The 15,624-nt window shown below is 37.4% G+C and overlaps 2 long non-coding RNA genes across 3 annotated transcripts in view; one reads left to right on the top strand and one right to left on the bottom strand.

Annotated features, from left to right (window-relative positions):
* The window catches only part of LOC140006640 (uncharacterized), a 38,152-nt gene that overhangs the window by 5,723 nt on the left and 16,805 nt on the right, over window positions 1-15,624 (bottom strand). The window lies entirely within an intron of this gene.
* Window positions 11,575-15,479, top strand: LOC140006636 (uncharacterized). Of its 2 annotated transcripts, XR_011814368.1 has the most exons (3): window positions 11,575-11,982; window positions 13,457-13,806; window positions 14,549-15,479. It is a non-coding gene; the product is annotated as an uncharacterized lncRNA (long non-coding RNA). The 2 variants fall into 2 exon arrangements; XR_011814367.1 differs by having other exon boundaries at window positions 11,575-13,806.

Genomic DNA, 15,624 nt, shown 5'->3' with positions numbered 1-15,624 from the left:
ACTTAAACATGGAAAATAACAGATCATCCGACAACTCAGTAGGAGTGCAAGGACAAAAGGCTTAAGTTTGACAAGAGTTATGTTTTGTCCGTCACTCTTGGAAAGGGGGATAATAAGCTTCCAGATCTTTAGTCCTGGCGCATTGTTTTTAAATAATTGGGGTTGAATTCTCTTTTTTCTTTTATTATTAGAACTATTATTATTATCTGCTTCAGTCCATAAACAAGTATTACTGCCCGCCAAAAGCAAAATATAGTGATAGCACTACTAGAAAGATTTTTGGTACCCGAAATTCACATTGTAGTGGTCTAATCGCATGATAAATCTTTTCATTTTGCAAATAAACTCTCTGGATGTTATGTTCAGCCATTGCTTGAAGTGGTTCTGGTTTTTGGTTGGCGAAGTCAATGCGGAAGGAATGACATGAAACAGTGGCTGATGATGGTGGTTGATTAGGAAAATGCTACAAAATAGAGTACAGCTAAATGTACTCGTGCTAATAGACATGCAGAGCAAAAGAGACGGAACTCTGCTTCGGCTCCCTATTGCAAGTACAGAACTTCAGATACAGAATTGAATATGCAGATACAGATAAAAAGATGGTGAATATGCATCTTTCTACAACTTGTATTATCTGATTTTGCTCCCACAAGGAGTCAAGAATTTTTGAGTCATATTAGTTTGGCAAGAGCAGCTACATCTCAGAAATGCCTAAAGTTTGCATCTCTGGTCAAAGTTCCATTCTGAGTATTTCGACTCCCATTGTACAAGTTTTTACTGCCATGACACGACAAGAAATCAAGTTTTAACTTTGTCATTCATGCTATCAGCTTGCCTCAAGCTGAAAATATTATGCCTTCGTCCTTTAACAAGGTGTTCCAGTTCAACGACTTTGTACTTAAGAATCTCAACTTCTTTGGACAAATCTTCATCTCGTTGCTTCAATGCCTAATATGAGTGACGACAAATTAATTTCTCATATGAAAGAAAAAAAAAAAGTAGAGAGCAAGCTATTCATTGCCCTTCTTCACTGAGAAAATGCTCATTCTGTCACGATCACGAGAAGAAGATTAGTTGTTGGAGGCAATTATTTCTGCTGATTGTCTCATTTTTTCTCGCATTAATTACCTGCTGTCCAGTAAGGTGCGTTTCTGTTTTTGTCTCAAGGTGTTAATGCGCAAATTAGGCAGTTTATTTGTTAATATTTTCCCCTTTATTTTGACAAAATGTTGTGATAATTTGCTAGATTCTACTTATAATTGAATTTTTGTGTGATTTCTAGGAACTTCAAGTTAATTGAGGCAGAAAAGGAGAAATCGAAGCCTAATTGAGGAAATTCCATTAAGAAAATCTTGATACAAGTTTCTTAGTTGATACTAGAAAGCACGCATCCCATTTGATAGGGAATGAAGCAGAAAACTACCAAAAAGGAGGGACTTTATGGAGAATATGGAGACTTCTAAGGGCTTCAAACCTTGGGCCCTTGAATTGGTGGGGGACCACAAAGCTAGTGAAAGATTTTTGGTCATTTGGGCTCTTCAAAGAAAGCAACGTAGAGAGACTTGGAAGAATAAGTAATTTTGGAGACTTTGTCCACATGTGTGGGAACCACCGGAGATAGCTTTTAGTCATCTTACTTTTGGCTTTTTAAGGAGATGACGTACAGAAGCAAGGGGACACCTCTAGTTTAGCTTTTTAGTTTAGTTCTAGTTTCCTTTCTCTTGACTGGCCTCTGACACACGCCAGGTGTTCGACAATATTCCTCAACGGGAAAAACATCTTTTATTCCTTGCTTTCTAGTAAAAACGTAATGCCTTTGCAATCCATTACTTCGTGTGGTGATTTAATCATGAGGCGTGGCTAAGTTTATCTAGTCAGAGGTTAAATCGAAGCTTTGGTTCGACAAAACTGTGAGATCGAATTTATTTGCCTACGTTCTTTAATTTGCAAGTATTTATATATTTCCTGTTCACTTATGCATATGATTATTTCTTACAATTAAATACTTGATCACTGTTTAATTGTGTGAGTAATTAACAGCCATCTAAGAGTGCTCAATCCGTAATTGTTGGGTAATTTTAGTGCATGTGGCAAGTGACATGATTCAATTGTAGTAGAAACTTTTGAGTTGTTGTTGTGGAAATATATGATATAGCCTAAATAAACCGAGCATGTGTGTTTGTTGGTTATAATTGGTGGCCAGTCTAATGATTAATGCTGTCAATAGGTTAAATCCTAAGAGCGTGTTTAGGACTGCTTAATTGGCTAGGGCAATAACTACAGAGCTTGTTGTGGTTATCGAATCAAGAAGGTTAGGCAGGTTGTCAGAGCTTGTTGACAACCATAACCAGTTTATTTGTAAATGAAAGATTTTATCTCTGCATCTGTGATCAGTGATTCGAACCATTAGTGGAGATTATACCTTTGACTAGAGATTTTCCTTCCGTTAATTTACTTTATATTTATTGTTATTTATTTTATCTGCGATTGTCTTATTTTTAATTTGAGCAATTAAATTAGACAGTTCCATATCAATTCCCCCCATTTTTATTTAATGTTACATTCATTCAAAATAAATTTCCAAGTCCCTGTGGATTCGACCCTGCTCACTGCTATATTCGAATTTTGTCTTTCACGTAATTAATATACTTTGGCATATCGGATCAAGCAAACTCTGGCACCAGGGTGAAGCTAGTAACCCATTGCACAGCCTAAGTCCCTGCTCCAGTACCATAGTGGACTTAATTCGTGACTTAAGAGTAGGAATTTTATTTTTGCTGGTTTGACACCCACCAAATTTTGGCGCCGTTGCGGGGGACTTGGTGTCAAAATAAATTTATTTTCTTTGAAATTTATTTTCTTTGTTTATTTTTATTTTTATTTTTATTTTTATTGTTACTGGTTTATGCCTAGATCTTCTCGTACAGGTGAACTGCAATATAATCCTGAGATAGAGAAGACTGCTCATGCATTGAGAAAAGCAACAAGAGAACGAGCAGAGGCATCCTCCTCATCTACTGGACATAATTCAGTAGTAGATTTTGTGGATTCATTTAGTGAGACGGAAGAGATAGATAGCACCATGGCTAATGAACGGACATTGAGAGAATTGGCTGCACCAGATTTAAATCAACAGCCTCTATGCATTACTTATCCTACATTAGAGGTTGCACTTGAGTTAAAATCTGGACTAATCCATTTACTTCCTTCTTTTCATGGCTTACCAGGTGAAGATCCCCACAAGCATCTCAAAGAATTCCATGTGGTTTGCTCGACAATGAAACCCCAGGGAGTCACAGAGGAGCAAATTAATTTAAGAGCCTTTCCATTTTCCTTAGCCGATAAAGCTAAGGATTGGCTCTATTATCTGCCCTCTGGGTCAATATCCACATGGACAGACATGAAGAAGCATTTCCTAGAAAAATTCTTTCCTGCATCCCGAGCTGCAAGCATTAGGAAAGACATCTGTGGAATTCGACAATTCAATGGAGAGACTCTACATGAATATTGGGAAAGATTCAAGCAACTATGTGCTAGTTGTCCTCATCATCAAATTCCTGACCAACTCCTCATCCAGTATTTTTATGAGGGTCTGTCCCAAACTGACAGAAGAATTATTGATGCTGCCAGTGGGGGCTCCTTAGTGAATAAAACACCCACGGAGGCAAGAAATTTGATATCGAGTATGGCTGCAAATGCTCAACAATTTGGAGACAGGCAGGATAACACAACTCGTAGAGTCAATGAGGTAAGTAATTCTTCAATAGAGCAAAGATTAGATTGTCTAACTTCTTTGGTTGAAAAGTTAGCTATAGGACAAATGCAGCAATTGAAAACATGTGGAATCTGCTATGGTTCGAGTCATCCAACAGATATGTGCCCCACACTCCAAGATGATTCGACTGAGCAGGCTAATGCAGTTGGATTTCCAGGACCACCTCAGAGGCGGTATGATCCCTATGCAAACACCTATAATCCAGGATGGAGGGATCATCCTAATTTTAGTTATGCAGCAAGGCCACCAGGATTTCCACAACAGCCACAATATCAACCTAGACCTCAACTTTCACAGCAACAATCTGCTCATAAATCAGGTATGTCACTTGAGGATATTGTGAAATCTTTGGCTACTAACACTCAACAATTTCAACAGGAGACGAAAACTAGCATTCATAATTTGGAGAATCAAATGAGCCAGTTAGCTTCCACAGTCAATAGATTGGAGTCCCAATTATCTGGAAAGCTACCTTCGCAGACAATTGTCAACCCCAAGCAAAATGCTAGTGCCATCACATTAAGAAGTGGCAAAGAGTTGCCTGAGCCGAGCAAGAAAATTTCTGAACAAGCAATCGAGGAAGAGCTCGAAAAAGAGGGGAATGTGTCTCAACCTAGGGCCTTGGAACAACCAGATTTTGGAGAAAAATCAACACAAGTGGTTACACCTCCGCCTCCATTTCCTAGTCGACTGGCAAAGTCCAAAAAGCAAGAACAAGAACAGGAGATTTTGGACACTTTTCGAAAAGTTGAGGTAAATATCCCTCTTTTAGATGCAATTAAACAAATTCCTAGATATGCTAAATTTTTGAAGGAGTTATGCACTGGTAAGAAAAAGTTGAAAGGAAATGAGAAAGTGCATATGGGAGAAAATGTCTCGGCAGTTTTGCAGAAAAAATTGCCTCCTAAATGCAAGGATCCCGGTATGTTTACTGTCCCTTGCAAAATAGGCAATATTAAAATTGAAAAAGTTATGTTGGATTTGGGTGCTTCGATAAATGTTATGCCTCGTTCTATTTATAATTTGATGAACGTTGGGCCTTTAAAAGAGACGGGCGTAATAATTCAACTTGCTGATCGATCAAATGCCTATCCTGATGGAGTTTTGGAGGATATTTTAGTGCAAATTGATAATTTGATTTTTCCTGCAGATTTTTATGTGCTTGATATGGAGGATGATAATTCTAATTCATCTCCAATGCTGTTAGGGAGACCATTTTTGAAAACTGCTAGAACAAAAATTGATGTTTTCACTGGCACATTGACTATGGAATTTGATGGTGATGTTATTAAATTTAGTATTTATGATGCCATGAAATATCCTGGTGAATCTCATTCAATTTTTGTTATAGATGTAATTGATTCTTTGGCGCAGCAAAATTTTGAATTTAATAATGACGATGCGTTGAAGGTTGCTATTTCTACTGGTCTCTGTCAGGAAAATTTGCAAAAAATAAAAGGGAAGTTTGTTTTTCCTTTTGAATTGCAGGAAGTTATTTTTGAATTGAATTCTCTTTGTCCAGAATTTTCCAATGTGTCTTACTTGGAATTACCTTTGTCTCATTCACAGCTTTTGCCATCTATTGTGCAAGCCCCGAAGGTGGAATTAAAGCAGTTACCGGATAATTTAAAGTATGCATTCTTGGGAGATGGAGATACACTCCCAGTAATAATTTCCAGTAAATTGACTGCTTTAGAGGAAGAAAAATTAATTCGGGTGTTAAAGGACCACAAGGAGGCAATAGGATGGACAGTGGCTGACATAAAAGGATTAAGTCCAGCCACTTGCATGCACCGCATCTTGTTAGAAGATGGTGCTAAGCCTTCGAGAGAGGCTCAAAGGAGATTGAACCCACCAATGATGGAGGTAGTGAAGAAAGAAGTTTTAAAACTTCTTGACACAAGTATAATCTATCCTATTTCGGATAGTAAGTGGGTAAGTCATGTTCAAGTAGTTCCTAAAAAGACAGGAATTACTGTTATTGAAAATCCTAAAGGTGAGTTAGTGCCCACTCGAGTTCAAAATGGATGGAGAGTTTGTACCGATTTTAGAAAATTAAATGCATTAACTCGTAAAGATCATTTTCCATTGCCTTTTATTGATCAGATGTTGGAAAGGTTGGCAGGAAAATCTCATTATTGCTGTCTTGATGATTTTTCAGGTTTTCTGCAAATTCCAGTGGCGCCTGAAGATCAAGAGAAAACCACATTTACTTGCCCTTTTGGTACATTTGCCTATAGACGAATGCCTTTTGGTCTTTGTAATGCGCCTGCTACATTCCAAAGGTGTATGGTTAGTATATTTTCTGATTATGTGGAGAATATCATAGAAGTGTTTATGGATGATTTTACTGTCTATGGTAATTCTTTTGATGAATGTTTAACTAACCTCACAAAAATTCTTAAAAGGTGCATTGAGACTAATCTTGTCTTAAATTATGAGAAATGCCATTTTATGGTAGACCAAGGCATAATTTTAGGCCATGTGGTATCTGCAAAAGGAATTGAGGTAGATAAGGCTAAGGTAGAAATTATCAAATGTTTACCTTACCCTGCAAGTGTGCGGGAAGTTCGCTCTTTTCTTGGCCATGCAGGTTTTTATAGGCGTTTCATCAAAGATTTTTCAAAGATATCCCATCCTCTATGCAAATTACTTCAAAAGGATGTGGTATTTCATTTTGATGATAATTGCAAGAGTGCATTTGACACGCTCAAGGGATCATTGACTTCAGCACCAGTGGTTCGACCACCAAACTGGAGTCTTCCTTTCGAGATAATGTGTGATGCCAGCAATTTTGCTGTTGGTGCAGTACTCGGCCAGAAAGAGGGCAGAGCTTCTTATGTCATTTATTATGCCTCGAGGACCTTGGATGGTGCCCAGTGCAATTATTCGACTACGGAAAAGGAGCTTTTAGCTATTGTTTTTGCTTTAGAAAAATTCCGTTCTTATTTACTTGGCACTAAAGTCATTATTTATTCTGACCATGCAGCTTTGAAATATTTGCTCAACAAGAAAGAGGCCAAACCACGACTTATAAGGTGGATTCTCCTACTCCAAGAATTTGATCTGGAAATTAAAGACAAAAGGGGTGCTGAAAATATGGTTGCTGATCACCTCAGTCGTTTGATCAATAGTGAAGGACCTGCTCCCTTGAAGGATAATTTTCCAGATGAGCATCTTTTTGTAGTTCAAAAGACAACTCCCTGGTATGCTGATTTAGTGAATTATCTTGTTACTAGAACGCTACCTAATGATTTGTCTAGAGCTCAAAAGGAAAAAATTAAAAGTGATGTTAAATATTATGTGTGGGATGAACCATACTTGTGGAAATATTGTTCTGATCAAATTATTCGCAGGTGTGTGTCTGAAGAAGAGGTTCCATCAATTTTATCTTTTTGTCACTCATATGCGTGTGGTGGACATTTTGGCCCTAAGCGAACTGCAAGAAAGGTTTTAGAGTGTGGTTTATTTTGGCCAACTTTGTTTAGTGATGCATACTTATTTTGTAAATCATGTGCAAATTGCCAAAAGACAGGTAATTTAAGCCATAGAGATCAAATGCCTCTTACTCCTATACTGGTTTGTGAAATTTTTGATATATGGGGTATAGATTTTATGGGTCCATTTCCTTCCTCTTTTGGTAATATGTATATATTACTTGCAGTTGATTATGTCTCAAAGTGGATAGAGGCTAAGGCAACTAGGACTGACAATGCTAAGGTTGTAGTTGATTTTATTAAATCTCATATTTTTGTCAGGTATGGCACGCCAAGAGCAATTATCAGTGACCGAGGGACACACTTCTGCAATCGAGTAATGGAAGCATTAATGAAGAAATATGGCGTCACTCATCGGGTTTCTACGTCTTATCATCCGCAGACTAGTGGTCAAGCAGAAATCTCCAATAAAGAAATCAAGTCGATACTTGAAAAGACGGTGAATCCCAATAGAAAGGATTGGAGTTTGCGCTTAGATGATGCACTTTGGGCTTACCGTACAGCTTTTAAGACCCCCATAGGTATGTCTCCTTACCGATTAATTTTTGGCAAACCTTGTCATCTACCTGTGGAATTGGAACATAGGGCATATTGGGCAGTTAAAAATTACAATATGCGGATGGATGAAACTGGAGAACACAGGAAGTTGCAATTGCAAGAGTTGGAGGAAATCCGAAATGATGCATATGAGAGTTCTAGCATTTATAAGGAAAAGACAAAAGCATTTCATGATAAAGCAATTTCAAGGAAAATTTTTTGTATTGGTCAAAAAGTACTTCTTTTTCACTCTAGACTTAAACTTTTTCCTGGTAAATTGCGTTCTCGTTGGATTGGACCTTTTATTGTGACTAATGTGTTTCCTCATGGTGCAGTAGAAATTCAAAGTCTTCACACTGACAAGATTTTTAAGGTTAATGGTCATCGTCTCAAACCTTTTTATGAAGGATTTGAAGTTAATAATGTTGAGGAGGTGACCCTTGCAGTGCCTGAACCCTCTGATTGAAGCATTATTTTGTCTAGCCAAAGACATTAAAGAAAGGCGCTGCGTGGGAGGCAACCCAAGAGTTATTGTTTTTAGTAGTTTGATTGTGTTTGTTGATTTGTTAAAAGTGATTTACGTGATATAATTTCATTGTGATAGGTAGGATCAAATTAAGCAACAGATGGATCGACGTTTGTCCCGCATGGGTCATAACCTGGCAGCTTATTTCGAGCACGTTCGTTTCCAGCCTCCTTTCCCACCGGAAACTTAGTATTTCTTCAGGGGAGTATTTCTTTCTTTCTACACTTTATTTTTATTTTTTCCTTGAGGACAAGGCAATGTTTAGGTGTGGGGGAGGGAGATCATGTTGGTTTTTAATTTCTAGTTTGGTTTTTTTTTAAAAAAAATGAAAAAGAGAAAAAATTTTAAGTATTTTTGGTCAGTTTTTGAGTTAATTCGTCTAGTTTCTGATTTTTCAAGACTTTTTGAGATTCGTATTGATTCAGTCAAGATGCAAGTGTGAATGGTATTCTATTGCTAGTGCAAGTAATGTGTTTTCTTGACTATTGATTCAAATGAAGGGTGTTTAAAAATTTGACATATTTTCATTTTTTTTCTTTGTGAGCTTTTGGGCCTAATGAGCATTACATTTATAATTGCTCTATTTGCTTTGAATGAGTGATATCACACATGATTTGATATTCTAGAACTTGCTTTGTTATGCATGTCGAGACCACGTTTGAATTTGAGGCATTAATATGAGAAGGGCAATTAGGTTTAACCCCTTTTGACTTTCTAAAAGCCTACCTTGATCATATTTCACCTAGTTAACCAATCTGAGCCTTGACTGTTTCTTTGTCTGATACCCAAATTTGCACCCTAAGCCTTTTTATTTGAACTTTATTATTGAACCTTGAGTCAAAAGAATGCCTGAGTTTTATTGCGTGAAAGTTATCAAGTATTGCTACAAGGATTTGGCAGTTGTGTTTATCTTTCAAGTTAGTTATGTTCTGCTGCAGACAAAAAAAAAAAAAAAAACAAAAAAAAAAGAGACAAAAAAAAAAAAAAAAAAAATATATGGAAGTGTCCTTGTAGTAGTGTTGAGAAAGTTGGGTTGATGCCTGTGTAAAGGTTCTTATGTTGAGTTGGCTTCGATTGTTGATGTGCCTTGGAGTGAGGGGATTGAAAAAAAAAAAAGGGGCGATTCATTTCATGCAATGAGCTATTGGTATTTCTTTTGACATTATTAGCCTAAAGGTCCATTTTGTCTAACATTTAACCCAAGCCCCATTACATCCTTATTAAAAGACCCTTTGATTTTTGTATCAAGTTCATTAAAGTGGTGGAGATTTGATATATTAGCAAGCATATGGTAAAATCATTCCATGTTGTTGATTTGAGTGATATAAACATCCTTTCCATATTTTGAGTGGTTGAGTGTATACACTGCTATCCATGTGAGCTTTGTCAAGTTTTTAACATCCTAATTTTGGTGAAATTGTTGAGAAGATGTGACACTTGTGCAAGTTTATGGAGCTATTCAAGTATTTGTGATCTTGACTGTGATTTTTGGGTAGTGAATGCTTGAGGGCAAGCATTATTTTGGTGTGGGGGAATTTGTTAATGCGCAAATTAGGCAGTTTATTTGTTAATATTTTCCCCTTTATTTTGACCAAATGTTGTGATAATTTGCTAGATTCTACTTATAATTGAATTTTTGTGTGATTTCTAGGAACTTCAAGTTAATTGAGGCAGAAAAGGAGAAATCGAAGCCTAATTGAGGAAATTCCATTAAGAAAATCTTGATACAAGTTTCTTAGTTGATACTAGAAAGCACGCATCCCATTTGATAGGGAATGAAGCAGAAAACTACCAAAAAGGAGGGACTTTATGGAGAATATGGAGACTTCTAAGGGCTTCAAACCTTGGGCCCTTGAATTGGTGGGGGACCACAAAGCTAGTGAAAGATTTTTGGTCATTTGGGTTCTTCAAAGAAAGCAACGTAGAGAGACTTGGAAGAATAAGTAATTTTGGAGACTTTGTCCACATGTGTGGGGACCACCGGAGATAGTTTTTAGTCATCTTACTTTTGGCTTTTTAAGGAGAGGACGTACAGAAGCAAGGGGACACCTCTAGTTTAGCTTTTTAGTTTAGTTCTAGTTTCCTTTCTCTTGACTGGCCTCTGACACACGCCAGGTGTTCGACAATATTCCCCAACGGGAAAAACATCTTTTATTCCTTGCTTTCTAGTAAAAACGCAATGCCTTTGCAATCCATTACTTCGTGTGGTGATTTAATCATGAGGCGTGGCTAAGTTTATCTAGTCAGAGGTTAAATCGAAGCTTTGGTTCGACAAAACTGTGAGATCGAATTTATTTGCCTACGTTCTTTAATTTGCAAGTATTTATATATTTCCTGTTCACTTATGCATATGATTATTTCTTGCAATTAAATACTTGATCACTGTTTAATTGTGTGAGTAATTAACAGCCATCTAAGAGTGCTCAATCCGTAATTGTTGGGTAATTTTAGTGCATGTGGCAAGTGACATGATTCAATTGTAGTAGAAACTTTTGAGTTGTTGTTGTGGAAATATATGATATAGCCTAAATAAACCGAGCATGTGTGTTTGTTGGTTATAATTGGTGGCCAGTCTAATGATTAATGCTGTCAATAGGTTAAATCCTAAGAGCGTGTTTAGGACTGCTTAATTGGCTAGGGCAATAACTACAGAGCTTGTTGTGGTTATCGAATCAAGAAGGTTAGGCAGGTTGTCAGAGCTTGTTGACAACCATAACCAGTTTATTTGTAAATGAAAGATTTTATCTCTGCATCTGTGATCAGTGATTCGAACCATTAGTGGAGATTATACCTTTGACTAGAGATTTTCCTTCCGTTAATTTACTTTATATTTATTGTTATTTATTTTATCTGCGATTGTCTTATTTTTAATTTGAGCAATTAAATTAGACAGTTCCATATCAATTCCCCCCATTTTTATTTAATGTTACATTCATTCAAAATAAATTCCCAAGTCCCTGTGGATTCGACCCTGCTCACTGCTATATTCGAATTTTGTCTTTCACGTAATTAATATACTTTGGCATATCGGATCAAGCAAACTCTGGCACCAGGGTGAAGCTAGTAACCCATTGCACAGCCTAAGTCCCTGCTCCAGTACCATAGTGGACTTAATTCGTGACTTAAGAGTAGGAATTTTATTTTTGCTGGTTTGACACCCACCATGCTCCACATGTGAGAGACTCCAAAGAGCTTTACAAACCCCGGCCCACAGGGTGACACAGACGGATTGCATTTCTTTTGCTGATTAGAATAGTTGCTGACTAGGAGTTTTCCTATGAAGAGGAAACTAAAAACAAGGACTTCGGCAGAGCTCCAATTCTTTGGCCCTTGGTCTCTCAATTCGGTGGGGACCACTAGATAGATAGCATTGTGTCATGTTTTCTTTTGGCTTTAAAAGGGACAATCGTACAAAAGGCTAGGGAGAGCTTTTAGCGTAGTTTAGTTTTTTTCTTTCTTGGTTCCTTTGATGCACTCCGGGTGTTCGACAATATTCCCAACAGGGAAAACACCCTCTACTTCTTGCTTTCTAGTGACAAACGCGATGCTTTTACGTTCAATTAATTTGCGTGGAGATTTATTTATGCGGCGTGGCTAAGCCTTTCATCTAATCAAGGATCAACTCGACGGCGCAGTACCGAATATCTGTGAGATCTAACTAGTTTTCACGCGTTTCTTAATTTGTTAATATTTGCATGTTGTCTATTTGAATTTTCATGGGATTATTTTGGTAATTGGATGTCAAAGGCCCGATGTTCAATTCGATTTATTAATCTCCTGCCAAATTAGTAAATTAAATTCGTAATTATTTGATTGATTAATATTAGTGGCAACTGACGTGTTTACACTATAGGGGAACGTGCAATCTAATTTAAATAACTCTCGTAGCGTGTTATTGATTAGCGTTAGGTTTTTCTAGTTATTAATGCAATTGAAAAATTAATTACTACGGTCGTACCTAGGAGTATTTTCTGGTAAGGGGTAATCAATGGTCGTACATTGATTATAAATAAATTAAGGAAAAATTGGTCGTTAGAGTTCGTCGGCGACTATAACTAGCCTATTAATAAATTAAGTGAACCTCTCTTGCATCAATGATCGGATGAATGGACTGTGTCTGAGTAGTTGTATCCTTGGCTAGAATTTATTTATTCCTGATTTAATTTCTGCCATATTTGTGCTAGTTAATTATTTATTTTTAGTTGAATTGCTTAATTATTTTTTTATTTCATTCCAATAAAAATCCCCCTTTACCAATTGGAATTTTAAAGAAACGAATATTTCCAGTCCCTGAGAAGACGACCCTATTTGCCACTGTCTACTATTTAGTAATTTTTATCAACTAATTAATTCTGGTATATCAGATTAAACAAACTCTTTGCGAACAGGGTGAATCAAGTAACCCATTGCACACCTAGAGTCCTTGTTCCGGTACCTAGGATTAATCATTGACTGCTTTTAGTGGTAGTTAGGTTCTATTTTTATTATTGTACAGGCTCGACAACCTGTCACATTAAATTGTGTAGGAGACTTTAAAGCACTAGACTTTAGTACTTAACAGTAGTATAGACTATGAATATTCAAATTTTTTTTCTTTTATGAACACTGCTATCAAATTACTCCAATAGACATGTGCTGCTATACAAAATTTTACAAATTATTAGGAGCAAAGTGTAAATTTTCGTATCAAATACTCGCATCTAATATAGGTATTTCCCTTGAGCCAAAGGTAGCTTAGCCGCAGGTGCATATGCATCTGATCCTAAATCGCCCATTTGCATAGTTGGTTCGTTGTCAATCATTGTGGATTACTGGGATTCTTTACCGGTAGCAATTGCTCAAAACTACAAGCATAGCTTTTTGCTTAATGCAGTAGAGATAGTTTTGTGCTCTGTAATGTAATCATCCTCCATGTCGTTCTCGGGCCAATAAAGATCTGACAGCTCCAGCCTGCAGAGCCTTAGGAACAACTGAAAATTTTCTCTGAAATCAGTCAGGTTCATCTAGATTTTGGCACTTAATCGCTAAACGAATTCTTAACACATAGTTCTGTTAAATTTTTCTTGATTCAGCAAAAGACTGCTTATCCATTTAACTGATGTCTATCAATTCATGCTGCAGGTGCATCAAGCTTTGCTTGTGAATACACTGATATCTGCAAGGGGGCACCTGAATTGATCGTTGTTGTTCAAATCGTTTCTGGTGCTTTCATGGCTACTTGAGGTCCATGTGTGATTGTGTGCCCGCCCTGTTATATTATGGGTGAATAGACATAGAAAAGAAGTCGCAGAGCTTGCTATGAAATGAGACCACCTGAACTTTCCTTTGTCAGCTCTCTTGGCAGTCCTGAGACTTTCTTAAGCCCTCTAGATGACAATCAGATGAAAGCAAATTCTTGCTTCTCCGTTCTCATCTAGCTTCTTGTTTGATTCTCCATGTATGACATGCTAACAGCATTTGGAATATCTCAGGTTTGTGGTTTCTGCCAGCAAGTATTCTCATTATAAACTTCTTTGCATGTAAATGAATGAACACCTTTTTCTTCATTTTCGTTTGCTTTCTAATTATTCGAGTTACTCAGCATTCTCTTATGTTCTGAACATTCTTTTCTAATGCATTACCTGCTCTCGTTTAAGTTGCATTTCTGTTTTTTTTTTTTAAATTTATTTATTTATCAAGCTGTAACTTATGCAAACTCTAAAGAGCTCTATAGTTGTTAAAAAGACTGATTAAAGTAATTTAAAAGTTTTCTAACTGAAAAGATTCATTAATCTAGAAAACTTTAAAGCACTAGACATTTGATAATTGAAGTAGTACATTATGAAAATTCACTTTTTTTTTCCCATTTTGTGAACACTGCTATCAAATTACTACAATAGACATGTGCTTCTGTTAAAAAAATAAAAATTAACAAATTTGAAATGAAAATCTTCTTTTCAAATACTCCCGTCTAATATAGGTATTTTTCTTGAGCCAATGGTGCAACTGCATTTGATCCTAAAGAACTTCTCTACTTGACCATGATACTGACCAGAAATCTTGATCCCGCCTACGAGAATAAAAAACTGATTATTCAGACAAAGAACGAAAGGCTGCCTGGACAGTGACACAGAAATATAGGACCAAAATCTCTCTTTTTTTTTTTTGGCCCCCCGGGGGGGTGGGGGTTGTTGTTGTTGCTGCTGCTGATTCTGAAATTTTTGACTCTGACAGATCACTCCAATTGGCCCAAAATATGAATGGGTTGAATCTTGCAAACAATAACAGACCAAACAGAGAGAGAAGTTACACGAAGATGCAACATTGCTCCCTGATGGGTGCTGAAGAGGTGATTTTTTGTGGGTAACTGAACCGACTTAAATTAGTCCCTTCTCAGATGAAGTGAAGTGTATTTGCTTATCCGAAGTGAATGGCGAGACTTCTCCCCTGGGATCACTCCGACGATCAAGTTAATATGAGAACGAGAGAAAAGCAATAGTATATGTGAATGAACAGTATGCTTACTTGTTGGAAGTACATGAGGGGTATTTATAGAGCAGGGGTGGAGGACAGGACGGAGGGCTCATGCTAGTGGGACCCATGTCCTGTCATTATGACTCTGTTTCCTGTCAGGAGGTCTGACTCTGACACTGTAGCCGCCTGGGCAGGGTGACGGAGACGCTCATGTAGTAGCCATTAAGAGCATCAGGTGCTTTTCAGATAAAGCACTGGTCCCGGATGGTGTCAGGTGGGTTGACGTCATCAGCGGCAATCGAGGTGGAAGCCTGAGGTGCAGAGGTTATCTAAGCAGGAGACCAGGACCTGGCCGAGCTCGGGAGTCATGTGCAGGACAAGATTTCGCCCGTGTGAGAGACGAAATGAGATCACCTCGGCCATACAGGGACCGCCGATGTGAGCATCCTCAGGTGCCATTTGAATTTTGAAGAAGTAAAAAGAAGCGGCATCCAGAAGAGAAAACCTGCTTATTACCTCAATTAGTTTTTGAGCACATAGGAAATCATGCACTATTGTCCAAATTGGGCAAATGAAACATTTTTACCGTGGAGGAAACTAAGTAGAGTGAGGGGTTGCCCCAAAAAAAAGGGCAGAGCTAGGGATTAATTCTCCTTGCTTTTTTCTATGAGATATTATTTAATTGGTCGTCTGTGAAAATTTGCCCAAAGAAGTTGAGATTCCTAAGCACAAAGTCTTAGAACTGGAGCGCCTTGACGAGGACATCATATTTCCAACTTCTGGCCAGCTGGTAGCACGGATGACAAATTCAAGACTTGATTTAGTGACTTGGCACA

This window comes from Coffea arabica, chromosome 5e (genome assembly GCF_036785885.1).
Source record: "Coffea arabica cultivar ET-39 chromosome 5e, Coffea Arabica ET-39 HiFi, whole genome shotgun sequence".
Lineage (NCBI taxonomy): Eukaryota > Viridiplantae > Streptophyta > Magnoliopsida > Gentianales > Rubiaceae > Coffea > Coffea arabica.
This window is presented reverse-complemented; position numbering and strand designations above follow the sequence as displayed.